Consider the following 27654-nt stretch of genomic DNA (forward strand, 5'->3'; position numbering starts at 1 on the left):
TATGGCCGGTGAGGGCGGGCGCCTCTGTAGTCCCCAGCTACTCTGGGAGGCTGAGGCAGAGAATGGCATAGACCTCGAGGTGAGCTTGCAGTGAGCCGAGATCCCCGCCACTGCACTCCAGCCAGAGCATAGAGCTGAGACCTGCCTCAAAAAAAAAAAAAAAAAGGATCCTCCTAATCTTGGCCTCCTGGGGCAGTTGGGATTACAGGCTGAGCCACGGGCGCTCGGGCCCAAAGCCTAAGTTTTAGTGGCGGCGACTGATGTGTCTTCAGATGCTCTGCCATTTGCAAGCTGTGTGACTTCAGCCTGGCAGCTCAACCTCTCTGAGCCTCAGTTTCTGCAGCTGTAAAATGGGGACCAGAACTGTCTCTACTCCCTAGGGTTGGAGGAAGAGCCCTCAGTGTGACCCCCGGTGTGGAGTAGGGAGGAGTTCAGCGCTGAGGAGTTTTCTCAGCATTCCCTGTCTCAAGACTGTGTTGACTACTGAAGATGGGGTCAATTACTACCCCTGGGGACTTAAAATAATTAGTGCTGCTTTTCCTCATTGCCTAATTTCTTATACTCAGGAAGTGGCCTCCATATGAGGAGAATCTGATCCGTGGCCAAGCTGCCTTGAAAGTTTTCTTTTAATTCTGTTGGTAACAGCTGTATTGAGAGAGAATTCACATATCACGCAGCTCACCCGTTGGCAGTGTGCTGTTCAATGGTTTTGAGTATATGAGCAGTGTTTTGCAGCCATCACTGTGGTGAAATGTAGAACAGTTTCTTCTCCTCTAAAGAGAACCCTGTGTCCACTAGGAATCACTTCCATTTTCCTTTCCCCCAGCCCCTGGCCACCTCTAATCCGCTTTCTGTTTCTTTAGATTTGCCTATTCTGGACATTTCATAGAAATGGAACCACACGATATGTGGCAGTTATGACTGGCTTCCTTCATTTGGCATCATGTTTTTGAAGCTCATCCGTGTTGTAGCATGTGTCAGCCCTCCATTCCTTTTTATGACAGAATGATATTCCACTGTCTGGATACACCACACTTTGTTTACCCATTCTTCAGTTGAGGGACATTTGTGTTGTTTCTATTAATTGTTTTAACCTAAATTGCCTTTCACAACGTTCTTGTTTTGATATAACTGTCTGCTTGTCAATTGCAGAGTTCATTAATTCATCTCTTCATGTGCCCAGTGAATATCTATCGAGTGCCTAGTAAGTCTGGGGTGCTGTGCAAGGCATTTTGATGAATCTGTGGACTAGGCAGATAAGACTTCTGCCATCATGGAAGATCCCATTCTAGTGGGGGTAATTTAGACGCTGTTCTTTCTTCTGATCTCTAGCGGATGACCAACAGCAAATACCTATTAATACATATCATGACATCGGTGATGATGCATGTGGTGGGAAATGGATCTGGCTACAGGGAAGAAGGAGTGACGGGTGCCGTTTCAGATGTGGGCACCGGGAAGGTGTCTCTCTGGGGAGGGCAATGGGTGCAGAGCCGTGGATTTCACTGGTCTGGGTCAAGTTCAGAAATGGGTGGATTGTGATGAACCTTTGAAGAGCTGGAGATGGGGCCACCTTTTGAGGCAGAAACCTCTCTTTCGTCCTTGAGAAGCCTCACTTGGCCTCCCAGGGTGCAGTCGTCCCCTGCCCTGAACAAGCTCATGTGAATGGCCAGGGTGTGGACACACGTCCACCAGCCTGCATTCTCAATTACATTGAAGCCTCCATGTTCTCTCTGCATTTGACCTTCTCTGGAGGGTCAGTGAGGACAGGCATCTGCTGGGGGGCAGGCACTTTTACTGTTTCCATCCTGGAAGGTCCGGGAAGACCCCAGGCTTTTCTACTGTTAAGGTCTCCTAGAGGGAGCATTCAAGCTTGTGTTTGTTGGGCCTGTGACAGCACGTGGTGCTTGTGTTTACAGCCTGCTCCGTGCTCCATCTTCTACTGCACTTGGCTGCTTATAGGTCCATAGACCCAGATGGTCCTGTGGTTTCTGTCTCCAGAACGCCTCCCCAATCCGGCACTTATTCCCACTCTCACTGCCGTCTCCTGGGCGTTGCTCATCGGCACCTTAAATGTTCTTTCCACTTCTCCTCTGCAATCTCGTACTTTCTCCTCCCAGACCAAGGACTGGAGGCATGCTTTCTGCGCTCATGTCTCATGCTTTCTCGGCAACCTTGCGAGGCTGCCCCACTCCCTCCTCAGCTCCTCCCTGGTCCAATGGGAGAGAGCATTTGGTTTCAGAGAGAGCCATGTGGTTCTCCTTCTGTTTATTCTGAGCTTTTTTTCTTCATTTAGCATCAATTCCCGTCATGGAAAATCACAGGAGCCAACTGAAGGGGGATTTCCAGAATATTTGGCCTTCCTTGGGCCTTGGTGAAGTGGCTTCCTTGGCCTGGGCAAGTGGGGCTGTGACCATCTGTGCACTGACAAGAAGGCGGGGGGTGCGGCTCCATGCTGGGTGAGCCTCTTCTCTCCTTGCCGGGGAAGGGTTAGAGTAAGAGTTGGTTTCTCCAAAGCGATGATGCGTTCTTTCTCTTATGGGTCTGGCTTGAAAGCCACAGAGTTCAAAGGCAGTGCTGGGAGGTGGCTTAGCCCTCCTCTGCTTTAGTTGGTGGAAAGGAAAGGTAGAAACCTGAGGTCAAAAACAGGTGGCCGTGGGCCCAGGTCAGCCTGCGGACTTGGTTGGTTTGAACACAGTGTTTGTGTGTTTCACTGAACCAACATTTAAAAGTAGGGAGATTTTACACCAACATCTGGATTTTCTTTCTGGCTTGGCTTGAGAAACTCAGAGCTCGGGTACTGCTGGCTATTGCCGGGCTAGAAGGTTCATGAGGACAAAATTGTCCAGCTGTGATATTGGCTGTCTCTGGGGCCTGCACCGTGCCTGGCAGGTGAGGTCCATCCACTTAATGAAGGAACGGACTGGCCATGGCTCTTGCCAGGCTGTGTGGTTGCTGCCTGCTTTAGGCAGGACCTGCCTTCTCCAGTTAGGCCAAACCCTTGACCACCTACACGGAGAATTCACACCTGGTTCATGTTACCTACTTACCTGTGTATCCAGCCTGGCCTCTCTAGGACATCTGCGTCTGGTCCTTGGGAGTAACTGTAGGTACGAGGAATGTGCTGAAAGGGATCCTCCTTTATTCTGAAATGTGGCCCAACAGGCTGTAGCTAGAGATTCTGGCCTGAGGAGGTCTGGAGTCCCCTGGCTCTAACCACAGCTTTCAGAAGCAGTTCTCAAATGTGGGCAGTTTGGGCACTGTCTGGAGACATTTTCAGTTGTCGCAGCGGGGAGGCATGGTGCCACTGGCATCTCGTGGGGAGAGGCCAGGGACGCTGCTAAACACCCCACAGGGCCCAGGACGGCCCCTGCCACAAAGCTTCATTTAGCTTCAAATGTCAGTATTGCTGAGGCTGAGGATCCCTGCGCTGGAGTCACAGTGCCCTGAGTCCCTGTCTCAATGCTGCCCTTGCCCTTGACCTTCCTGCCTCCCCAAGCCTTAGTTTCCCATCTCTAAAGTGGCGTGATCCTCACATGCACCTCTCTCAGCTAGATGGGGAGGAAATGCCATGGCCTGCATGTAGAATCACACTCAGTGGTCAGGGTTGCAGCTCTGATGTTCGGAGAGGCCCTAGCCATGGGGTCTAAGATCTGGGCTGCGGAATCCATCTGTGTGACCATGGGTGGGTCATTTGCCCTGCTGAGCCTCAATTTCCTCATCTGGACATCAAGAGAGGAATAGGGCAACCTCTAAGGATGTGAGGATTAAGTGGTTTAATGTCTGCACTCGGCACATGGAACCCGACGAACGTGCATGAGCAGCGCCATCCTGACTCAGCAGTGTGGTTCTGGGGTCTCCTGAGACACCACTGCGTGCCCGACCCCCAGCTCGCAGCCTCCTCCCCTCCACTGTCTCTCTCCTCATCTACGAGTCGGGTTAATCCTCTCCCTTGACCCCACACCCCCCAGCAAAGTTTTAGGAAGTTGCCTGTGGTCGCCCTTTGGTGCATGAACTCCAGGGTGGGAAGACCCCTGGGGGCTTCCAGACAAGAGAGGTGAGTGGGGCTTGGCCTAGGCTGCGGTGGTGGGGTTGATGAGGAGGGGAGGAATTGGAGAGAGGCCCTGGACGTAGATCCCAGAGGAGATGCCTGTGGGTTGGGTGTGTCTGTTACGGTGAGCTGCAAACAGTCTGAGGCAGGAGGGTGCCTCACTTCCCTCAGTGTCTCTCCAGTGCGTGAGGCTGTGTAGTTTGTGGATTTGAATAGACTTGGAGCTTTTGGAGCATCTTCCTGGGACAACCTCAATTTATTTGGTGTCTTCTCAGAGTTTATCTGTGGGCGTGACAGGAATGACCCCAGACTGGGTTCAGCCCTCTCTTCCTGGCTGAGCCTCTTTGGGTCTCAGTCTCCTCATCTGTAGAATGGGAATAGAATCCTTCACCCTGTGGCCTGTTGTTTTAAGTTTTCAGTAAGACCTGGTATTGGAAGCCCCCATCAAAGTGAGGAGCTCATGAAGCACAGGCATTGGGCACCAGACACAGGATCTCCTCCTGATGGCGGAGCGGTGTAGTGCTAAGTGGGGTGTCTGCGGTTTGCCCCGTCCAGGTCAGCAGCACGGCAAGAGGCAGGCCTTGGATTCTCTTAGACCTGCTTACAGCCCGGGCTTCTGGGGCCTGAATGTGGCCAGTGCTCAGGTGGTTGGGAGCTGGCCTGGCGACACCTGGGGCTCCCGGACACAAGGGAACACGGGCAGCTGGGATGGTGACCCTGGGGACCCTGCTATCCTGTGGAGGCCCCAGGATTCTGACTTGTACCCAGGCTTGCTTGGTGCTGGCTTGGGACTGTCTCTGGGCTGGGACAGTGAGCTCAGGGCCCTTGGATGTCAGTGCCTCAGAGCTGCAGAGGGTCAGAGCTAGGCCTGGGGTGGACCAAGTGGTATCTGCACCCCTCCCAACTGTGTCTGAACTGGGTAGCTTTGTGCAGCTCAGTCTGCCTCTCTGAGCCTTGGTTTCCTCACCTGACCTGCACAGTGGAATGGGAGAAGAGCCTGACAGGGAGGCTGGATCAAGCTGCTAGGACTTCAGTGCAGCCCCTGGCAGAGCAGCCCCGAAGCTTGGGAAGGCCAGGAAATCCCAAGCTAGTCTCCAGACCCGCCTGCCCCAGGTTTGAGCTGGCGAGATTCAGCTGAATTCCGGTTTTATTCTGTACAACCTGAGGGCAGGAACAGGAGGCCCAGCACTGTCCTGTTCCCCTCCCACCTCCCTTCCATTCTGTTCACTGGGCTCTTCTAACAAATTCGGCTAATTCTGGTTTCAGTCTGTGCTTTTAAGGCCATCTTGTTTATTCCATCCATCCTTCTTCCATTCCTCCTCTGACCCTCTTCCCCCTTCCTCCTGTCCCCCCTTCTCCTGTTCCTTCCCCTTCTCCTGTCCCCTTCTCCTGTTCCTTCCCTTCTCCTGTCCCCCTTCTCTTGTTCCTTCCCCTTCTCCTGTCCCCCCTCCTCCTGTTCCTTCCCCTTTTCCTGTCCCCACTTCTCCTTACCCCCCTTCTCCTGTTCCTTCCTTCTCCCCACATCCTCCTCCTGTCCTTCCCATTCTTCCATTTCTTCCTTCCTTCCTGTCCTTCCTTCCTTCGTTCCATTCCTTCCTTCCTTCCTTCCTTCCATTCCTTCTGTCCATTCCTTCCTCCATGTTCCCCCTCCTCCATTTCCATTCCTCCGGTTCCCTCCTTCTCCTGTTTCACTCCTGTTTCCCCATTCTTTCATCTTCCCGCATTCATCCTCGTTCATTCACTCCACGACCATCCATTCACCATTCTGTCCCTGCCTGTCCTTCCCCCCTGTTCCCCCTTCCCCTTCCATTCCCCACTCTGTCTGTCCCTCCCTCCCCTCCCCCTTCCTATTCTTTTCCCTCTTCCCTTCCCCCTCCTCTTCCTCCTCTCAGCTAATCCATTGAGACTATACTATTAATTTTAATTGTCTCTTGGCTGTCCACACCATCCCTGGGGAATTCACCCCTTCACTGGAATTGGGTACAGAAGGGAGAGTCCCTTCTCTGTGTTGGGAACAGGGGCTACAGATCTGAGTCCAGCTCCCCCATCGCCTGCAGGAAGGATCTGTGCTCCTATGGTGTCAGGGGGCAACTGCCTCTTCACAGCAAAGCTTCATTCGTTCAGTTCCTGGCTCTGGGCTATTACCCCTGTCTCTGAGGGTCAGAGAGGCGACTTCCCTTGCCTGAATTCAGATGGTTATGGAGTGGTGGTCCTGGTTCAGACCTACAGCTGTCTTTCTTGCCAGCAGCACTTCTCTCTTTGGGGTGATTTTCCCCCCAGAGGATGCTGCAGTGCCTGGAGACATTCTGGTTGTTATAACTGGGCTGGAGGGTGCTTCTGGCCTCTAGCATGTAGCTGTCAGGGATGTGGCAAAACCTCTTACCATGCACAGCACAGCCCCCACCACAGAGAATTGTGTGGTCCCGAATGTCACCGGCCCTGCTCTGGGCCCCTGCCAAGCTGACCCTGTGTTCCTGCACCTCAGCCAGCAACAGACATACCTGCAGCAGCTGGCGTTGGGGCTACAGGTGAGCCTAGGTCCTCGACCTCCCCATCTGTCTGCCACCTGGGCTTGGGCCTGGAAAAAAGGTGCACCAAGGGTCCCTGGCTTCAGCATTTTTTGTTTTCAGGTTGCATATCAGACTCCTTGTCTCCTGAGGTTCCTTGGGGCTTGGCTCCAGGCAGCCTCCCTGATCTAAGACTTCAGCAGCTGCCTCAGGACTCTGCATGGCCAAGGTCCCCTCTGCCCCATGTCACCAAGGTCATCGTGGTAGCAGTGGAAGCAGGGGAAGGAGAAGAGTGGGCCCTAAGAAAAACTCCAGTCCCGCTAGTTCCTGGAACTTGCCGAAGGCCAGGAAAAGTTGCTGCCATTGTGGGTTCTGTAGATGGGATTTAGGCTTTGGTTCAGGTGGTTTCTGCCAGGCTCTGGCCAGATGCCAGCCTACGCAGTGTTCTGGCAGTGCTGAGTGACACATCTCGGGCACGGAGAGGAGCACGCACCTGTCCCTGAACAGAGGGGAGGCTTGTTGGGGGCCAGCACTTGATCTACTGAGCCAGACACTCAGACCCTGGGCTGCCCTCCTCACCCCCACCCCTGCCCCAACTCTGCCTCCTGCACATCTATATTTAAAAATGTTTACAGATAATAATGGTGTTCAGCCCCAAAACGCAGACAGGAGCTTCCTGACAATTGCAGTGCTGTGCCGGGTTGGAGGTTTTCTCAGGGAGCGGAGCTGGTCCCCAGGAGCAAGTGAGAGCGCCAGGGCTGTGGGGGCTCTTTGCCAATCTTGACCTTTCAGGGAGGTTTGAGAGAAAGACTCCAGAAGCCCGCGGGGAGAGCAGGGGTTCTGGGGAAGACGAAGAAGCCCTTCGTCCAGGATCCCTCTGTGACCATAAGGTGAGTTGCTTTGCCCCACGTCTCTGGTGAGGCAGAGGGCAGGGACTCTGTTTAGGGAGCAGGCTTCTTAAAGGCAAAGGGTTTGCAAATTCTAGCAGCAGCAGGGCCCCAGGAGAATGACTGTTTTTTTTTTTTTTTTTTTTTTTTCTTGAATCAGGTGACTGCATTTGGAGGCTGGGGTGAGGCGTGGGGGCTGCCCCTCTTGGAGCCACAGATGGGTCATTTTTATGTGTCTAAGGGGTCAGACCAGGATCAGCCCTGGGTTTCTGCCACAGAGTCCAGAAAGAGCCACGAAGGTCTTTTGTTTGCATGTGAATGTTATTTTAACCTATTACTTCTGGGCTAAAAATAAAAATTCCACTCGGATGCCTTTTTGTCTCTAGATTGTAAGATCGTTTCCAGGAAATAATAGATTGTCATTGATGTGCATTTTGACTGCATGGTGTCCTATTCCTAAGCCAGGTTTTGTAAAAATTCAAAGTAGAGGCGGTTTCCCACGGTGGAGGTTGATGCCTTCATTTACTGCCAGGAACATATGCTCCACTATCAGAAGTCATTGTCCTGCCGGGATCACCACCACTGAACTCTGGGTGGGAGTGCGGGTGTGGGTGAGGGAGAGAGCACGCTTGGCTTTTGTGTGGTTGTACATTTAGTATCATTTGTGGACTTTTGGTTCTGAAAAATGGTTTGCCAGTACAGTTGGATGTCTGGAGTTGGGGGCCCATGAAGGAGATGGAGAAGTGAATTCTAAGTGTTAATATGGCTCATGGTTAAGTTCTTGGAAGCAACATTGGTTTCCAAAGGTGCCTGCTGTGTTTTTAAGCTGCAAAGTTTTATTTTATTTTTTGACCCAGTGGAAAATGGCAATTCAGGATCCCAAGGACTTCAGCAGAGATTGTCTGAATGTTAAACCCCCTTCCCTGAAATGCTTGCTTTCTTTTTAGAGGACAGGAAATATGGGAAATTAAGTCCTTTTGTGGAGTGTGGTTTGCGTGTTGTTCTTTGAGGAGGAATTACGGAATTATGCACATGCATAACGATGGTAACCACATACACAATCTAAGAATAACAAATCAGAAAAATCCATGGTGAGGTTCATTCAGAAATAATCAAGAGTATATTGTTTAACTAAGGAGAGGATCAGAGGAACGCAGTCCCGGAGCCACCATTTCGGCTGTCACCTAGGTGCAACTCTCAGCAGAAGTAAGCATTCCCACTAAGATGTTCTGCAAATTTACTGCTGTTTAATCTCACAACTTTTACACCACAAGCTGAAATAATAGGCCAGTATGAAAATGTGCTCTTTCTTTCCCATACATTTTCTTCCGTTCCTGAGCCAAGCCCATAGGTAGCTTGGCAGTTTGCAATTCTCTGTCTACACGAAATAGATACAGATGATTTTTTCCTGTATGTTTTGGGTTTTAACTCTTTGGTTGCCAAGCTGTTAAACCCTGAGTCTATATTATACACCTTCAGGCTGTGGCTTACAGGGCTTCAACACGTCGTCGTTATATAATACAGTAGTTTTGCTTGTGGGGTGACTGTTCATATCGTGTATGCTCAGAAATTCTATTTTTAAAGTATAAAATACCACTCTTCAGAGCAGCCTGCTCACTCCTGCCTCCCCGGGAGCCACACGCTTTGCACTGTGGAGTTGTTGGCATGAAGGCACATGACATATGGACGGGAGCGCGTTCCTCCTGTCTAGGGCCTCTTAGGACCCGAGGAGTGGCTGGAGGCAGTTTCTCTCCAGTCCTGAGGTTGATGATCCGGAGCTCTTGGTGCTGAGCCTGTGCTGCTATTTTTAGCTTCCTTTCTTCCTTGCATCTTGACATAATTTGACATGTCGCAGCTGAATCTCATCTATTTGCGGCGCTTACTGTGTTTTGTAATCTGTGTTTTGTGGGGCAGAAATATGCTCCTTGCTGGAGCATATTATATCGTTGTTATTTGGGGAAAGTTATGATACTATCAATTAACTTTAAAAGATGCAGAACACAATCGATCCTTTGATTTTCTTTCTACTGCTAATTTCCTGGCCGGGAGCACCTGGAGGGTAGGCGCTGTTCCTCCTCCTGCTGGACCAGAAGGCAGCAAGCAGTGACTCTCACATCTTGGGAACCTGTATCAGAAGCACCTGGAGGGGCTGTTACAAAGGCGATTGATTGCAGCCCCACTGGCAGAGTTTCTGAGTTAGCAGGTCTGGGTGGGTGCGGCGGAGGGAGGTGGGGGGCAAGTAATCTGCATCTCTCACAATTTCCCAGGTGATGCTGACGCCGGTCCAGCACTGCACTTTGAATCACAGATGGAGATCATGGCGGAGGGTTGGTAAATATTTAGGGGGTGGACGATGCCTACGTCCAGAGAGCCAATTTAAGAAATATACAGATGGTGGAGCAGGAGATTTTCAGTTGTTGTGTATCCTGTCCACGCGGTTGAAGATGGACTTGATTGAAAAAGAAATTAAAGTTGAAATAAAATTAGCTGACTGAGAGGATGGCTCCTGACAGTGTCCGATGCTGTGATGTTATTTAGGGAGGATGAAGCATCACGACTCAGACAACTTACTTTGAGATGGCCAACAGCACACACAGACATAAGTGAAGTGCATGTGCATGCACGCACACGAAACTCAGCAAAATATTAATTGCTGAAACAATGGGTGTTCATACTATTCTAAATTCATACTATTTCTATTTCTAATACTTTTCTGTATAATAAGCATCATATTAACATGGTAAACACAATAATAGGGCTTAGGACAGCTTTTCTTGTGTGTGTGCATGATAGTGAGTAAATCAAGATCACCCACATGTTCACAGCTGTGTTGCTCTGGGTGGCGTGGGCACTGGCACTATATTAGTCCATTTTCACACTGCTGATAAAGACATACCCAAGGCTGGGTAATGTATAAAGAAAAAGAGGCTTAGTGGACTCACATTAAGCCTCTGGGGAGCCCTCACAATCATGGCAGAAGGTGAAAGGCATGTCTTACGTGGCAGCAGACAAGAGAATGAGGACAAAGCGAAAGGGGTTTCCCCTTATAAAACCATCAGATCTCATGAGACTTATTCACTACCACAAGAATAGTATGAGGGAGACTGCCCCCATGATTCCATTACCTCCTGCTGGGTCCCTCCTACAACATGTGGGAACTATGGGAGCTACAATTCAAGAAGAGATTTGGGTGGGGACATAGCCAAACCATATCAGGCACACGCATTGCTTTTGGGAGTTCTCATTTCCTTCCATTCTCCCTGATCCTTTATCTCCTTGTTCTTTCCTCCTTTCCCTTCCCTTCTCTTTCACTCCCTCCTTCCTGGTTTCCCTCTCTTCTGCTCTCCCTCCCTCCTTCCTTCTTCGTGTCCCCACCTCCTATCTTCTGGTGTTTCTGGGTCAGAGGACTCTGGTCCAGAAGGGTTCCGTGTGGGGATGTGTTGTGCTGAACCCCATTAACCTCAGTAGGGAAGGTACCAGGTTCAAGAGGCCAAAGAAGAGACCTGGAGCCAGCAAACGAGACGTGCAGTTTTATTAAGAACTTACATGCAGGGGAGAGAGTCCAGTGGTGGCGGGATGGAGACAACTGTCTTAACGTAGAGAAACGATCCAGTGGTGGCAGGCTGGACAGGAGAACTGCTTTAATGTTCAGAAATGGTCCAGCGACAGCAGATTGGACAACATATCCACCTTCCTACAGTCTGGTGGCAGCAGACAGGGCAAGAAACATCATGCAAACATCATGCAGTGTATACAGCATTTTCACTTAGCACCCACCCCTAACAACCTCCACCTGGCAACCTTCATGTAACCCAAGCTTGTCCAACGCGAGGCCTGTGGGTCTCACGCAGCCCAGGATGGCTTTGAATGTGGCCCAACACAAATTTGTAAACTTTCTTAAAGTGTTATGAGATTTTTTTTTTTTTTTTTTTTTAGCTAATCAACTATCATTAGTGTTAGCGTATTTTATGTATGGCCCAAGACAATTCTTCTTTTTCTAATGTGGCCCAAGGAAGCCAAAAGATTGGACACCCCTGATAGTAACCCAAACCTCAGGGCCTCAATCCCCTGTACGGCCCGTGTTCCACAGGACAGGATGGAGGCTCAGATGTTCATCATAGATAGGAACAGATCTCTGGGTGGGCCACTCCCGGATTCCCTAGTTTGGAACACACATTCAGGTGCATCTGTCATACAATGTCATTCTGAGGGTGTGCTTAAAATATTGATGTCAGGTGTGTTTACCCTACAGGATGCTGTGGCATCTGCCCAGGAAAAAGTTGAATCATGTGCCAGTTATCATTTTCCCAGGGTTTTCAGGCTGCCACCTTGTTTTTTAAATAAAGTTTTATTGGAACACACACCCATTTATTTACACACTTCTCTGGCTGTTTTCCAACAGAGTAGCTGAGGCAGAGACCATAGGTCCACACAACTGAAAATATTTACTTCTGGCCTGTTGTAGAAAAAGTTTGCCCATCCTAATTTGTTTCTGTGGGCTGGTTGTCTTGGAGATTCCACACATACACACATGTGCACATGTGCATACATACATACTCATACTAAAGACATGCAGCCAGATGTTAAGAGTTGTGGAGTCTAGAGTACATGTGATTGTTCATTATACTATATTTTCCTACTTTTTCACATGTCCAAAAAATTTGTAAAACATTTTGTTGGCTGTGGCAGTGACCACTCCAGGATCTCTAAAGGAATGCCACAGGGCTCCATCCTAGGTTCTGAGTCTTCAACATTTGCCTCACCCACTTGGCAGGTTAATCGAATGGGTAGATGACACAAATCAAAAAAAGTATTAACAAAGCATCCCATATACTCAAGAGCCAAACAGATAACAGACTGTTAGGGAGGCTGAGACAACAAGGAGAAGTTTAATGTTCATAAGCTTCAGGTATCCAGCTCAGATTTACAAAGATCTTTGCCCAGGTCCTGTGAGGAGCAGACTCTGATAGAAATCAGGCCTCTGGGCTGGGCATGGTGGCTCACCCCTGTAATCTCAGCACTTTGGGAGGCCGAGGCGGGCGGATCATCTGAGGTCAGGAGTTCAAGACCAGCCTGATCAACATGGTGAAACCCTGTCTCTAGTAAAAATACAAAATTAGCTGCGAGTGCTGGCACATGCCTTTAATCCCAGCTACTCGGGAGGCTGAGGCAGGAGAATCATTTGAACCCAGGGGGCAGAGGTTGCGGTGAGCCGAGATCACGCCATTGTGCTCCAGACTGGGCAATAAGAGCGAAACTCCGTCTCAAAAAAAAGAAAAGAAAAAAAAAAGAAAAAAAAGAATCAGGCCTTTTGGCCAGACACGGTGGCTCACGCCTGTAATCCCAGCACTTCGGGAGACCAAGGCAGGCAGATCACTTGAGGCCAGGAGTTTGAGGCCAGCCTGGCCAGCATGGCGAAACTCTGTCTCTACTAAAAATACAAAAATTAGCTGGATGTGGTGGCGTGCACCTGTAGTCCCAGCTGCTCAAGAGGCTGAAGCAGGAGAATCACTCAAACCCAGGAGGCAGAGGTTGCCGTGAGCCAAGATCATGGCACTGCACTCCAGCCTGGGCAACAGAGTCTCAAAGAAAGGAAAAGAAATCAGGCCTCTTAACGGAACCAAAGTCTGTGGGGTCCCTAGAGTGTGTGCAAACTGTTCCAGCCACTGGAACATCAGTGTGCAAAGCCTCCTGGAGCTTGCATGCTAGTGGGGAAGGACAATGAATGGCACCTATAACCAGTAGGGGATCGTCTTGCATGTTAATAATAAGTGTTGTGGGAAATGAACAGGAGAAGTAGGGTGAGGGAAGAGAAGGTATAAATGTGGTGGGCGGTAGACAGTTGAGTATTACATGGAGTGTCAGGATTGGCATCATTACAGAGGTGACATTTGAGCAAAGCCGTGAAGGCGGTGAGGAAGTGAGCCATGTGGCTATCTGAGGCAAGAGCCTTCGGGGCAAAGAGAACCTTCAGTGAAGATGCCCTGAGTAAGAGCCTACCTGGTGGGTTCCAGGAACAGGGAGGAGGAGCCTGTGGTGGCTGGAGTCACGTGAGATTGCTGGGGAGGGAGACGGGAGAGAAGTAGGGACATCGTAGGGAGGGGCCTCTGCCAGCCTTTGGGCTTTTGCTCCGAGTGTGATGGTGGGGGCGGGGGGGCATTGGAGGGTTTGAGATTTAATTATGATTCATCAGATAACTTGAGAACTGACTAGTGCCCAGGGGGCTGACCAGCCTAGCAGTCATTGCTGCAATCCAGGCGGGAGATGATGCTGACTGGCCACAGTGAAGGTGTGGACATGGGCACTTCTAGAAGGTGGAACGATGCAGTTGGCTGAGGGAGCAGATGGGGAAACAGGGACAGTGGAGTTTCAAGGGAGGACTCTCAGGTTCTCTCCTGAGTACCAGAAGGATAGAGCGTTGGTCCTGGCCTATGAGGGGAAGGCCATGGTGGAGCAGGTTTCAGGGAGAGAGCAGTTCAATTTTGGCTACAGTGAATTTGGAGCATCTATTTGACATCCATGCAAAGATGACAAATTGGCAATTGGCTGCACAACTCTGTGCTTGGGAGAGAGGTTTGGGCTGGAGCTGTGCATTTGGGAGGCCGCAGCTGAGTAGAAGCTGAATGTGAGCTAATGCGCTCTCTCCCTAACTTAGTCATTTGTCTGCCACCTGTGGTCTAATTTGCCAAATACTTTCTTTTAAACCAGGTCTTTTTTTTTTTTTAATTTAAAGTAATTTTAAAAGGATATCTCTATGTTGTACTTTTAAGTAGAAATCCAATATTGCTTACCTTTGATAAAAGGTAACCATGAAATAAAACAATGACAACAAAACAACGTTTAGTTCAAGTTAGGCATAGTCTCTCACTAAGGATTTCGAGCCAGAGGGTCCTCTGTATTATCCAAACACAGAGATCAGCAAGTGTCAGATGCCAGGGTCATCATAATGCCAAACTAACACTCTCCTCTTGAAGTTCTTGGAAGATGGGAGGGAAATTGACAAGAAATTAGCTTCTGTTGCTTTGTCCTGGGTGCATGAATCCCTTGAAGTCACCTTCTTACCCTCTTATGTGCCTGGCCCTTGGGGAGATGATGAGCTGAGCAGCCGTTATAGTGGATAAAAGAAGGAAGCTTGGGGTCCAACTTGACCCTCTGCTGGACGTTGGGTTTGCTTTAGGACTGTGTGTTTTCTGAAAGGCAAACTGCAATTTGCAAGAACGCATAGGGGGGCAATGGCTATTTATTCTAGAACAGACTTGGGGGATGACAACCTTGAAAGAAAGAATGGGATTTTTCCTGCATCGTTCTAGGATGTGGCCCTGCAGCCAGCTGGGAGAGATAAAAGGATACCAGTGGGTTGGTTTCACTTCCCTCTGGGCACAGGCTTTGTCTCTGAGAATTCTCATTAGGGCTCATATTTTCAAAATTAAGTAGTCTGCTCCTGAATAATATCTTTCTTTGGGGCTGTTTCTTTTTTCAGTTTATATGTTGGGGTCCCTTTTTGACATTACAGGCTTTCCTCAAATGCCTGGTGAGCCAGGATTGACCTTGTTCATTGCAGAATGAAGCAGCAAAGAGCTGGTGTGTGCTCACGGTGTATTTCAGCTGGTGGGTTTTGCTTCAGGTTGCCCAGGCCTGGAGGTGGCCTTGGTGCTGAGGGGCCTTGGCAGAACCTTCTCTTTGTGGCTGGTCTGGAGACAGGCAAGGATACTCCTGTACTTTTTGCCTGGAGATGGGAGTTGTCCATGTTATCTGCAATCTACCCTGGGATGATGGTGAGGGAGGGTGTCTGCTGTCATAGGAAGCATGTAAACAGACTCAGGCTTCTCTCAGCACGAGAAGGGATTTTGGATCTCTGAGGTCCTTCCTACTGTGAGTTTGCAGTTTCCCTCCACAACCTCATCCGCAGGAATCCAGAAGTGTCTGATGCCTTCCCTGGGCTGGGAGCCCCTGGAGAGGAGGATCTGCTGAGCTCTTATGACATTGTGCCCACAATTACGCAGGCATTTGGGAGATGCTCTGAAAATGCCGGATGAAGGGCTGTGAGGATGAAAGAATCTGCTGCTGAACACAAACTGCTGGGCTCCAGGCTACTGAGTCCGACTCATTCCGTGGCCCAGCATGTCCCATGGTTCGGCATGTCCTGTGGCTCAGCATGTCTCATGGCTCAGCATGTCCCGTAGCTCAGCTCTCACTCCTTTGCTTCTGCAGGTCCCTTGGTCTGGCGTGTCCTGCCCACTTTTCCTGAGTTCTCTGAATTCTACTTGTGCCTCCAGGGCCCCCTCTTTCATGAAACCTTGACTCACCACCTCCACCTCTTTCCCCACCTCACCCACCTCTGGCTACTCTGCCACTGTCCTGCTCTTGGGACCCTGCACCCCCCTCCTGCTGGGTCCCTGATTCTGCCCTGCAGTGCTGTGGCCCCCTTCCTGCCCAGCAGCTGGGAAGGCATCCTGAAATGCATATCAGACTTTGCCCTGTCCCTGCCTCCCATTGCCCCTGGACCACAGCCTCTGAGATCCTGCCTGCCTTCCTCATCTTGTCTTCCATTCCTGGGGAACAGTGGCCACATAGCCAGGTGGCTGGCAGCATGGACTTGGGAGACCCTACCAGCCTGGGTTTGAACCCTGGCTCTACCGCATGCTTGCTTTATGACTTGGTTCCTCATTTTCCCCAGCTGTAAGATGGTGGTGGTGAAAGGACCTGCCTGGTAGGGTTGTTCTGAACGTTGAGATATTCAAGTGCTGAGAATACCACCCAGCACAAGGTTGGTGAATGCTCCAGGAGGGTTCACTGCCACCATGGCCATTTTCCTGTTGATCCTGGAGTTCCGGCCACTCTAGCCTCTGCTCACGTTGCTGGAACTTGTCAGACCATCTCCCACCTCAAGGTCATTGCCTCTGCCATGCCGTCTCAGGACACTTGTCCCCTGCCTTACCATTTGGTCAGCCCATTATCTTTTGGGGCTCAGGTTGAATGTCACCTGCTGAGAGCAGCCCTCTCTGACCGTCCTTTTAGAGTGGCTTCCCCACCTCACATTCCCCATCACAGTCTGGCCTGATGGTGTCTGCTGGTGGGTTCTGCTTCGCCCAACCAGAACTTGCCCATCATGAGGGGGCAGCCTTGCCTGTTGTCCCCTGCACTGCATCAACACTGCCTGGACCAGAGGCCCTTGGTAACTGCCAGTTGGCTGAATGAATGCAGGAATGAAGCATGAATAATGCAAAGATGCTGAACCATGATATGAGGGACTCTTTCATTCATGTGGCATGGGGGTGAGCTCCACCCCATACCTAACTTTTACTATGTGAGGGTTTTCCTTCTGAATTTATAAGGTGCCCACCTTAAAGACAGGAATTCAGCTCGTATCTTTTAATAGACCCTGCAAGGTATCCAGTTCCTAGGACACAGCATTTTGTTGGTTATTGAGTGAGACTGAAAGGGAATGAGATGAGTGGCCAAGAGCATAGAGCTGGGGCCTAATTGCACACATGTGGTCTTGGCCCCTAGTATTTATTAGCCAAGGTTCTACTAACTTCATTTATGCCACAACAATTAGCCCCTCAACTATACAATGGGAGTAATAATAATACCTTTTCTAGAGTTAGAGGGAGGATTAAATAACTCAGTTATGTTTAAAGTCCTGAAACTGTGCCAGTGCCCACCACATTACATTTCTACGTAAATGTGAACTGCCTTGATGATGGTGATGATGATGGTGGTGATTGAGATGATGATGGTGATGATGGTGGTGATTGTGATGATGGTGGTGATGATGGTGGTGGATTGTGATGATGGTGGTGGTGATGGTGATGGTGGTGGTGATGGTGATGGTGATGATGATAGTGGTGATTGTGATGATGGTGGTGATGATGGTGATGGTGGTGATAGTGGTGATGATGATCATGGCGATGGTGGTGATGATGATGGTGATGATGGTGGTGATAGTGGTGATGATGGTGGTGATAGTGTGGTGATGATGATGGTGGGGATGGTGGTGGATGATGATGGTGATGATGGTGGTGGACAGGCGGCGGACGATGGCGGATAGTGGTGATGATGATCATGGTGGTGGTGGTGATGATGGTGGTGGTGGTGGTGGATGGTGGATGGATCATGGAAGGATGGTGGAAAGGATGATGGTGGATGGGTGGAAGGTGAATAGATGATGGTGGATGGATGGTGGATGGATGGAAGGATGGTGGATGGATGAACAGGGATGATGGACAGGGATGGAAGGATGGATGGTGGATGGTGGATGGATGGTGGATGGATGGTGGATGGAAGGATGGATGGTGGATGGATGGTGGATGGATGGTGGATGGTGGATGGTGGTGGATGGATGGATGGTGGATGGATAATGGAAAGGGTGGATGGATGGTGGATGGTGGGTGGTGGCGGACGATGACGGTGTGACCAGGATGATGGTGGTGATAGTGGTGATGATGGTGGTGATGGTGATGATGGTGGCGCTAGTGGTCATGATGGTGATGGTGGTGGTGGTGATGATGACGGTGGTGGTGATGATGGTAGTGATTGTGACGATGGTGGTGCTGGTGGTGATGATAGTGGTAGTGGTGATCATGGGATATGATAGTGGTGATGATGATGGTGCTGGTGATGATGGTGGTGATTGTGATGATGGTGGTGGATATTGGTGATGATGGTGATAGTGGTGATGATGATGGTGGTGACTGTGATGATGGTGGTGATAGTAGTGGATGGATGGTGGATGGATGATCATGGTGGATGGTGGTGGATGGTGGACAGTGGATAAGAAAGAAGAAAGGTAGGGCACAGGAAGTGTTTGCTAGCAAATGGAAGAATCTAGCTTATTCCAGTATCAGTTGAATGCAGCAGACTCATGAACTTTACCGAAACCAAAATTTACTGAAACTGATGAGAGGATCATGATTTCCCAGAGTGTGGACTGAAGCCTCCAGGAGGTGTCAGAGATGATTTTGGAGTAGTGCTTTTCACACCCTCTGTAAAATAGGGCCCATTTAAAAAATTTTCAATCTGTTGCAAACTGATAATTTCATTAATGTGTAGAGAAACATTTTCACACTTCACCCCTAAGAGAAGAAGGTTTGTGGACTGGTACCTGGAACAGATACTTATCTTGTAGCTGCCAGCAAGAAACACTTTCCAGATGGGCACTGTAGCAGGACACTGCTAGGACACGCTTTGAGTAGTGCTGTTTCAGAAGAAAATCACATCACGTGGGGCTTTGAATTTCACAGAATCCTGTGGTCTGCTGGATGCTCCCCTGTGAATTATCTTTCAGTTGTGTGGTTGTATATGGAGGAGAAAGTTGTAGTTTGTGGCTCATGCATCACTGACTGGTGATATTGGATGATTTCTCTTTTCTAACAAGCAGAGAGCAGCCTCAGGCACAGAACCCTTGATGGGCACAATGTCTTGCCAGAATGGAATTACACTGACTTGTTTCCGTTGCAATTTATTTTGTGGCCACTTAATATTTTTGGATATTTATTCTGATTTTCCTATTAGAGCCAAGATGTAAAGTTTCTTTAATAGATCATTTAGGGGCAAAAAGTGAGTTGCCTTAAAACATAATGTACATTATCATGCAGCTACGTGTGCATATATGACAAAAATCATGAAAGTGGTACAAGGCAAATTTGTAGAGGACTCTAGTGGAAGGCAGGATAGAGGAGTGAGAATAGACCAAATGGATGTTTGGGGTCATTTGGGACCATGTAAGCCCCTCCCCCTTATCCCTGGTGGACTAGCATTAAGGACATCCTCTTCTTCATCCCAAACATCTGCTTTATGGGAAACCACAGGACCATATTGTTGGTAGTACTGGAAAAGCCTAGTTGGCTTTATCTTCCGGATTCTGAGAATGTTGTCAGTGATCATGTTTCTTTCTTCACTGGAGTTGCTAGGAAGTCCAGCATCCAATTTCAGTTCCAACCTCCAATCCCTGCATAGAACCCTACAGTATGTGTTTTGTGTATTGAAGCCATGGAATCATGTATTTTTCCTCCTTCATTTATTTTCTCCCTGGCCTTTTTTTTGATTTTGTCTTGTTTTTCTTAACTGCAGTTTCATTTTTGTAAGCTGTCTTACATCATTGTTTGGAACACAGTGGGGGTAATTCATAAATGCTGAATAAATAAATAATGACGAAACTTTTTCCTCAAACTGTGAGATTAGGGCCACTCCATTGTTAGAGTTATTTTAATGTGATCGGGACAAAGAGGCCAAGAGTGTTGTAGGAAGTAAGCTTTGTTCTCGCGGGCTTGGGCTGGGCGATGCTGTGGTTGTTGGGAACGCTAATTTCTGTAATTTGGTGGTGCTCATATCTCAGGCCTCTGTTTGAGAAACAACATAGATTCCTCCAAGGCACATATTTGCATCCTGTGTGGGCCGAGGTGCCTGGCTTCATTCTTTCTCCAGATACCCACACTATCTCATGGGTATTTTTAAATGCATATCTTGAGAGCCAACTTCTCTGCTGTGTGCAGGCTTTTCATGATGCCAGGAGAGTTGCCATGTGGATTTGCAGGGGCTGAGGGCAGAAACAAGGCACGGGCAGCATCAGCTCAATGGGTAGGACCCACTGTCCTTTCAGCCCTTGGTGGGGTGGCCTTGGAGGAAGGGCCAGTCTCCAAGTGGGGCAGAACTCAGTTCCAGGTTGGCCAGAAGGCCAAATGGACTATGGGGTAGGTCTGAGGTCGGGTAGTGGGGTGACCCAGAAGCGGGAAGATGGTGTGTCAAACGTAGAGTGGGACAGAGATGGCAGGGGCTGGGGAGTTGTTGGGTTCTGCGTTTTTTCACACTTGTGTGGGGATCTTGAGGAGTTTTGTAGAGGTGCCACAGGGTCTGCCTGTTGAGGAGCAAACCAAGCTGACCGGGTTACAGGTGCCATCCACTGTCCCTTCCCATCTGATTGGTTTGGATACTAGGATGTTGCATGGATTCGCCTGGAGTTCAGACATAGCCAGTGAAACAATTTTGAACCCCCTGCAGTAGTCCAGCCCCTCATTTGGCACTAAAGGAAACTGAGACCTTGCCAGGGATCCCAAAGTGGTAATCCCTCATCCTTTTGCAAAGTTCCAGGGGAGGGCACCACCCTCCACCTAGCTACTGAAGCCAGAAACCTGGGCATTCACCTGCCCCTTCCATTTTCCTCCTCATCCCCATCCCTGCCACATCTCTGCATCCTGGCATCTCCAGCCTTCAGCACCTCTCCAATTCATCTGCTTCTCATTACCCCCAGCCACACCATGAAGGTCTAGGCCCCCCTTGTCTCTGCGCTGGGAGGACACAGATGCATCCTGAGCCTTCCAGCTTCCTCTATTAGGCCCATCTAATTGGGTTTCTGCTGGGCAATGGGAGTGATCATTTGAAACTTCAAATCTCATTATGACAGGTTACACCCCTTCCTCCATGTTCCCATCTTGTTTCAGATCTTTCAGTGGTTGCTCATGGCTTGTAAAATCAAACAAAACAAAACACCCAAATTCCTCACCAAGCCCCATCCTGCACCTCTGGCCTTATGAAGGCATGATTCTTTGAGTCTGGGGACCTGGGCACATGGTCTGAGCTGTGCTAGAACTCTAACCCACACCGCCCCCTGCCATGCACAAACACAGATGTTTGCTGGCTGACTCCAGCTCACCCTCCCATCCTAGCCTCAGCATCACTTCTGCAGGAAGGCCCCTTCCAATTTCAGCAGGGTCCATCATGTCATCCTTCCTGATGCCCTTTGGCATTCTGGGCTAATCCTTCGGGGCCCTCAGACCCCATCCCCACTGCCTTAGTTGTCTGGCTTGCTCTGTCTCTTCCCCCACCGGGTTGTCAGCTTCCTGAGAGCCAAAGTCACATTTAGCATTAGCCTGCGTCCCCGGCCTTCAGCGCGGTGCTTCTTCGGGCACAGGAGGTGTGTGCAGAATGGAAGGAGACTTTAGTTTTGTGGGGAGACTGTATTATTGAGAAGTGGTTTCATGCTCCAAAGCAGGAAATATCTTCCTTCTCCTCCTCCTCTTCCTCCCAGTAAATTCTTCCTCCTCACTGGGTGGATGAAGCATCTCACGGTGGAATAGTTTCAGATCCAGGGTTCCCAGGAAAGGGATCCACCTCCAGTTCACCATCCCCTTCTCTTTCCTGGGAGGTCTCTGGTGCTTATGCTACCAATAATGAACATTTAACTAATGAGTTGCTACCTGTTCATATTACAAAAGCCTCCCTGCCAATGGCCACGAGAGACATTCCTGGGATCAAATCAGATTAGATTTATGGAGCTTCCTGCATAACAGGGTAACACAGCATTGAGGGCCATGACAGCATCCCAATATGCAGGACCAGGAGGGATTTTTTACAGGGCTTGACATATGAACTGGATGATCCTAGAAGAAATGAAAGAAGCAAGGACCAGCTCTATCTGATACTATCAAGAAAGAGGCCTCCCACTATAGGATATCTCAGTGGTCTTTGTTCAGGAGGTTGGAGGAACTAGTTGAGGCTGGGTAAGAGCAGGACCCCTGCACGTGGAGGGGACGTCAGTCACATTTTTAGCTTCTATATGGCCTCAGGTGTCCTGGTGGAGACCTTGGCTCTCCTGTCAGAAGCTTCCTCTGATTGTCAACAGGTGTGATTTTATTTTACTCTTTATGCTTTCATCTTTCGTGTTTAAAACTTTGATCAGTCTAGAATTTCTTTTGATATAAAATGTGAGGGACAGAGCCAACCTACTTTTCTATTTTAGATTGCCATCAATTGTCCCAACTACATTTATTGAATGATAATTGCTTTACTCTGATTTTCTTGCCTCCTTTATAAATACATTAAATTCCATACAATTTTGTGTCTATTTTTGGACTTTTCATTTTGTCCCATTGAATTCTGTCTATCCTTGCAACAAAGCCACATTGTTTTAATTATTATCACTATATTATATGTTTTAATAACAGAAGTCTCTTTCCCTCATACCTTATTCCTCTTGCAGCTTTTTCTACTTCTTGTTTATTTTTTATATAAATTTTATCTTATTTCCTATATGTCTTTTAAATATCTGATAATTTTAGCAGGATTTTAGTTGTGTAAGAAATATAGAATTTTAATCCTGGAAGAATGCTGAGGAGGTTTCTAACTCTCTCATTTTCTGGAGAGGATATGATTTTATCAAAGTGATGCTGTGAGTTTACGGCAGTGAGAAACCAGGGAATCCCCAACCCTGAACCCACCTCCAGATCCACTCGCCCCACCAAGCCTCCAGCTTTTGACCCTGCATGTTTTTAGGTACCCAGAAAGAAGTTAATATTTAGCTTAGTGGACTGCTACGATTTAAATTTGACCTTTTGAATCCAAGCACCTCCTTCTGCTATGTTGCTTTTAGAAGAAAGGACAAAGCTAAGGAATTCAACCTTTATTTCCATTTATCTCTTAGCCTTCCGAGATAGGCCACAAGGTGGCCAACACCACTCCTTTGTCTCCATGGTCAAAGTTGGAAGGAAGTTCTTTCAGAAGGGTTGGCTTCATTGATCTTGTGGGGAAAACCTTACAAGTACCCAGGGCACGGTGTTTGATAAGGAAGTGAGTGGTGTGAAATCCAGTCTCAAGAACAGAAGCCCTACAAGCCTGTACCCAACAGAGCCACTGGCCTAGAATGGTAATAAATAGAATTGGGTGACAACCCTGAAGGTCACCCGTGGTTCAGCTCTGGAGGTGTCCTTGTTTGTACTCACTCTGAGTTACCATCAACTTATAAATAGTCTCAGGCCAATTGCCCAGTGATGATTTTGACTGTCCCTTGCCAGGGCCTGGGCTTGTGGTTTGGTTGTGAGTCTGTCACGGTCTCTGTGACCTCAGAGAAGGAGGAAGGAAGATGATGGATGCTTCTGGTGATGCAAGCAATGAACATTTTTGGACAATGTGCCTGATACCATTCTCTGTACTCTCCATGAGTTAACCCTTCAGTCCTCAAACAATGCTTTGAGGCAGGTGAGGAAACTGAGCACTAAAAAGGTGAACGCAGAGCCAGTGTGAACACAGAGAGCCTGGTGCCCTGCTAGACCTTGCCTCCTCTTGGCTGGAGCTCTATGGCAGTAGTTGGAACCAGGGAGCCTTGGTTAAAATATCAACTCCATCCCTTATGACCTTGGGCAACTTATGAATCTCCACATCTGTATTTTTGCCTTTTAACTAGAATAATGTATGTTGATTATAGGGTATTAGGATTAAATGAGAAAATGTATATAAAACTTTAGGACGTTGTCTGGCACCGGGTAAGTACTCAGTGAAAAAAGGTAATGGTTTTTATAACTTGTTTAATGTTTCTAAGCCTTAGGTTTTTCACTTATAAAATGAAAGCATCATTATATATGGTGTGTGGCTGTCTTCTCTTTTGGTTTGGTTCGGTTTGAGGATTTGTTGGGTTCATGTCACCGTCATGACCTTGAGCAGATTCCTTAACCCCTATATGCTGCAGTTGCCTCCATTCTAAAGTGGGGGTCCTGATAGTGGCTGGCTCAGGGTTATGTGATGATCAAATGAGAGATGCTTAGAGAATAAGCATTGGCGTCTGACACAGACATCCTTAACCTCCAAGATCCTGTGACTTGTTGCACCTATGTGCTTGACTTAGCCCACAATCCGTCCCCATCTCCCTTCTCTTCTCTTTGTTCTGGGAATCTTTAAAAACACTTGGTGAGCTTGGAGTCAGTTTTGGAATCATCGCCTACTTTTAGGGTAGTCTGTTTCATTTGAGGTAAACATTTAGGTTTCTAAGACATTGGGACAGTGCTGTTTGACTTCACATCTATTCATGTGCTCTCACTGAGCTCTGTGAATATGATGTTTTCATTCTCCCAACTATCAGAAATGACAAAGAACCATTTATATAGACTCAATAGGCTCTTAGGGGAGGCACCAGCCCTGTCTGTAGCTTCACTGCTTCTGAGACTGAGATGGTACCTGGTGTATCAGTTACCTATTTCTGGCAACAAATTATTCCAGAATTTAGCTTGTGATTTTGTTGACAATTAGGCTGGGCTTAGCTGGGTGGTTCTTCTGGTCTTGGCTGGGCCCCCGCATGCATCTGTATTCAACTGCAGGCTGGGTATAACACTCTGATTTTGGTGTCAGCTGGGATAACTGGGGTGACTCAACTCTGTTCTGTACTCTTTATCTTGGGCCTGTTCACATGGTGGAGGCAGAACCCCAGGCAAGAGGGAAATGTGCAAAGTCCCATTAGTCCTAGGCTCAAATCAGGCCCACCATCTCTTCTACCTGCAATTGGCAACATAAGTCCCAGTCCAGCCCAGATTCAAAGGAAGGGGGCACACATCTTCTCTTGATGGGAAGAACAGAGTTCACTACAGAGGGGCCTAGTCTGGGGAGATGAAGAAATGTGGCCATTTTTGCAGTTTGCCTCTCTGACCACATAGAGGCTGACTGGCCCTGTGTTTTGTGTCATATATGACTTTATAGAAATGTGTCCCCCAGCTGGACTTTGCAGAGATGCAGACTCTGTCTTCCTGTTGTGGGCTGTCTACCTTGTCATGAAAAGGCCAGAAAATTCCCGAAATGAGTGTCCTTTTCAATCCTTCAGGTGAGAGGCTCCTCAGGGACCCACAGACCATTGTTTTGGCTTCTGTCTCCCTCTGCTTGTCACACACGGATCACATACACAGGTGGAAGTGAACTTGTTTGCTTCTCTTCCCAAACTGTAAGCTCCATGAAGACAGGAATCTCCTTGACTCACTATTATATCGTTGGCACCTAGTAAGTCACCACAAATATAGGATGAAAGAAGGTGGAAAGGCAGGAAGGGAGTGAGTGAGTTAGGAAGTTAGGCATCTAAATAGGAAGGAAATGAGAGAAAGCCTGGATGGAAGAAGGAAAGAAAGACACTGGAGGTAAAGATTGCAAAAGAAAAAGGTGAAGAGATAGAAGGAATTTAAGTTATTCTTCAACAAGCTAGGTTTGGGGCAAGGCACTGGCCTTTCTGAACCTCACTGACTGCGTCTGTATGATGGAGTAATAGTAGCACCTACGTGGCTTGTAATGAAATAATACATAGAAGCTTTTAGAATACTGCCCATCACTGATGGCTGCTCTAGTTGTTATTCTAGTTGCAGCTGATGAAGGCACTGGGACCTTCAGCATGGAAGACACAGCAGCAGGGACAGGGGGAAATGCTGTGGGTCCAAGGAGATTGTGCAAGTGCTCAGAGGGACATGGAGAGAAAGAAGCAGCCCAGTGATTGCTGGGTGCTCTGCCATTCAGTGCTTCTTCTAGGCATAGCTTTGAGCAGCAATTGGCCAGGTTTCCAGAAACTTCAGGACAAGTGGACTGTGAACTCTCTGCAAGCTAGATGCTGTAGTATGCATTTTCATAACTCCCCCAAGGATGTGGACAGGTGAAAATAAACTCGCAGTCACACAAAATCCCACCACCCAGAGATTAATCTGGTTGACATCCTGGCTGAGTTTATTACCATAATTTTTCCTATGGGTACCTATATAAATATAGAAACTGTAGACAAAATTGGAATTGTACCACTGATATGGTTTGGATTTGTGTCCTCATCCTATTCTCATGTCAAATTGTAATCCCTGGTGTTGGAGGAGGGACCTGGTAGGAGGCGATTGGATTCTGGGGGTGGATTTCCCCTTGCTGTTCTCATGATAGTGAGTGTGTTCTTATGAGATCTGGGTAGCACCTCCCACTTTGTTCTCTTCCTCCTTCTCCGGCTATGTCATGTGAGATGTGCCTGCTTCCCCTTTGCCTTCTGCCACAATTATAAGTTTCCTGAGGTCTCTACAGTCATGCTTCCTGTACAGCCTGTGGAACTGTGAGTCAACTAAACCTTTTTGTCTTTATAAATTACCCAGTCTCAGGTAGTTCTTTATAGCAATCCAAGAATGGACTAATACAACCACTTATGCTGTATCTTGGGTTTTAAAAATTCACATTATTTTGTGAGTATTTTCTCATTGACTGAGAATTTTGGGGTCAGTCATTTTTCTCTTCACCTCTTAGACACTCAATTTCTGTTTAGAAAATGGGGAGAGTAAGAGTATCTCTCTCATAGAAGTTGTCTGTTTTTGTTTTTTTTTTTAATTTGAGATGGAGTCTCACTCTGTCGCCCAGGTTGGAGTGCAGAGGCACAATATTGGCTCACTGCAATGTCCACCTCTCGGGTTCAAGCAATTCTCCTGCCTCAGCCTCCTGAGTAGCTGGGACTACAGGCTCACTTCACCACACTCAGCTTATTTTTGTAATTTTAGTAGATCCAGGGTTTCACCATGTTGGCCAGGCTGGTCTCAAACTCCTGACCTCAAGTGATCCACCCACCTCCGCCTCCCAAAGTGCTAGGATTACAGATGTGAGCCACCGCGCCCGGACTATTTTGTTTTGATCTGGGGAGGGTTAAATAAGTTAATATCCTTAGCCCAGTTCCATGACATCCACTGTAAGCTTTTCTATATATCCTTTATTTAGGAAGAGTGAACATAGTGCCAGGGTTTGCTTAGAGAGAAGTGCTCTGCGTGCTTTGGTGCTAGCACACAATAAAATTAAACAGAGAGCACTTAAGGATTCCTGAAGCATCCAGAACAGCAGTGGATGGTTATAAAGGACAGCAATAGTACAATGACACTGCCTCCAAGACGAAGTACAGCATTAATTAGTACTGGGCAGTGGATGGCCAGGCTCTTTCAGCGCTTTACTGAGAGTGTCTGAAGGGTGGCAGTGATGGAGAGTGGGGCCATGAGTGACCATCTCAGGCCCGTCGGGAAGATACTTTTCATGTGGTTGACCCATGGCAGAAGGAAGGACTTGTGTCATCCCTGAATGTCTGAGCGTGTTGGGGCTGTGCCTCAGGACACGGGGTTTTTCTCCCTGGTCTCGCTGGGATGCTCTTCACACCTAAGCAGGGTTTGCACATTCAGACCCGGGCTGTTTGTATTCCAGCCAGCATTGCTGAGAAGGCCGGGGAGCAGCTTGGTGCATACTAAGGAGCAGTCCCTGCTGGCTCTGTCCACACCAGGCTCTCTGGGCAGCTGTCCACGGAGAACACAAGCCAGCAACCTTTGAGGAGAGCCAGGCCAGCATTTGACCATTTGAGGCTGAAGGAACCCTGGGTGGCCCCTCAGGGCCTCGACTCTGCTTTTGGGGGACCTTGAAGGCCGATGCATTTCCTCCCCAGCCCTACTCTTGGTTTACCTGGATTGCT

The 27654-nt window shown here is 48.5% G+C and overlaps 1 protein-coding gene across 5 annotated transcripts in view; it reads left to right on the forward strand.

Annotated features, from left to right (window-relative positions):
- The window catches only part of PHACTR3 (phosphatase and actin regulator 3), a 280165-nt gene that overhangs the window by 91552 nt on the left and 160959 nt on the right, over positions 1-27654 (forward strand). The window contains exon 1 of one of the 5 annotated variants that reach the window (XM_021920862.2): positions 7064-7448. The exons of the other annotated variants lie outside the window; for them this stretch is intronic. The gene's annotated coding sequence lies outside the window, so the exon portion shown is untranslated. Of the gene's footprint in view, positions 1-7063; positions 7449-27654 lie in introns of those variants that run through there. 5 annotated transcript variants of the gene reach the window in all.

Source organism: Papio anubis, chromosome 16 (assembly GCF_008728515.1).
Source record: "Papio anubis isolate 15944 chromosome 16, Panubis1.0, whole genome shotgun sequence".
Taxonomy (NCBI): Eukaryota; Metazoa; Chordata; class Mammalia; order Primates; family Cercopithecidae; genus Papio; species Papio anubis.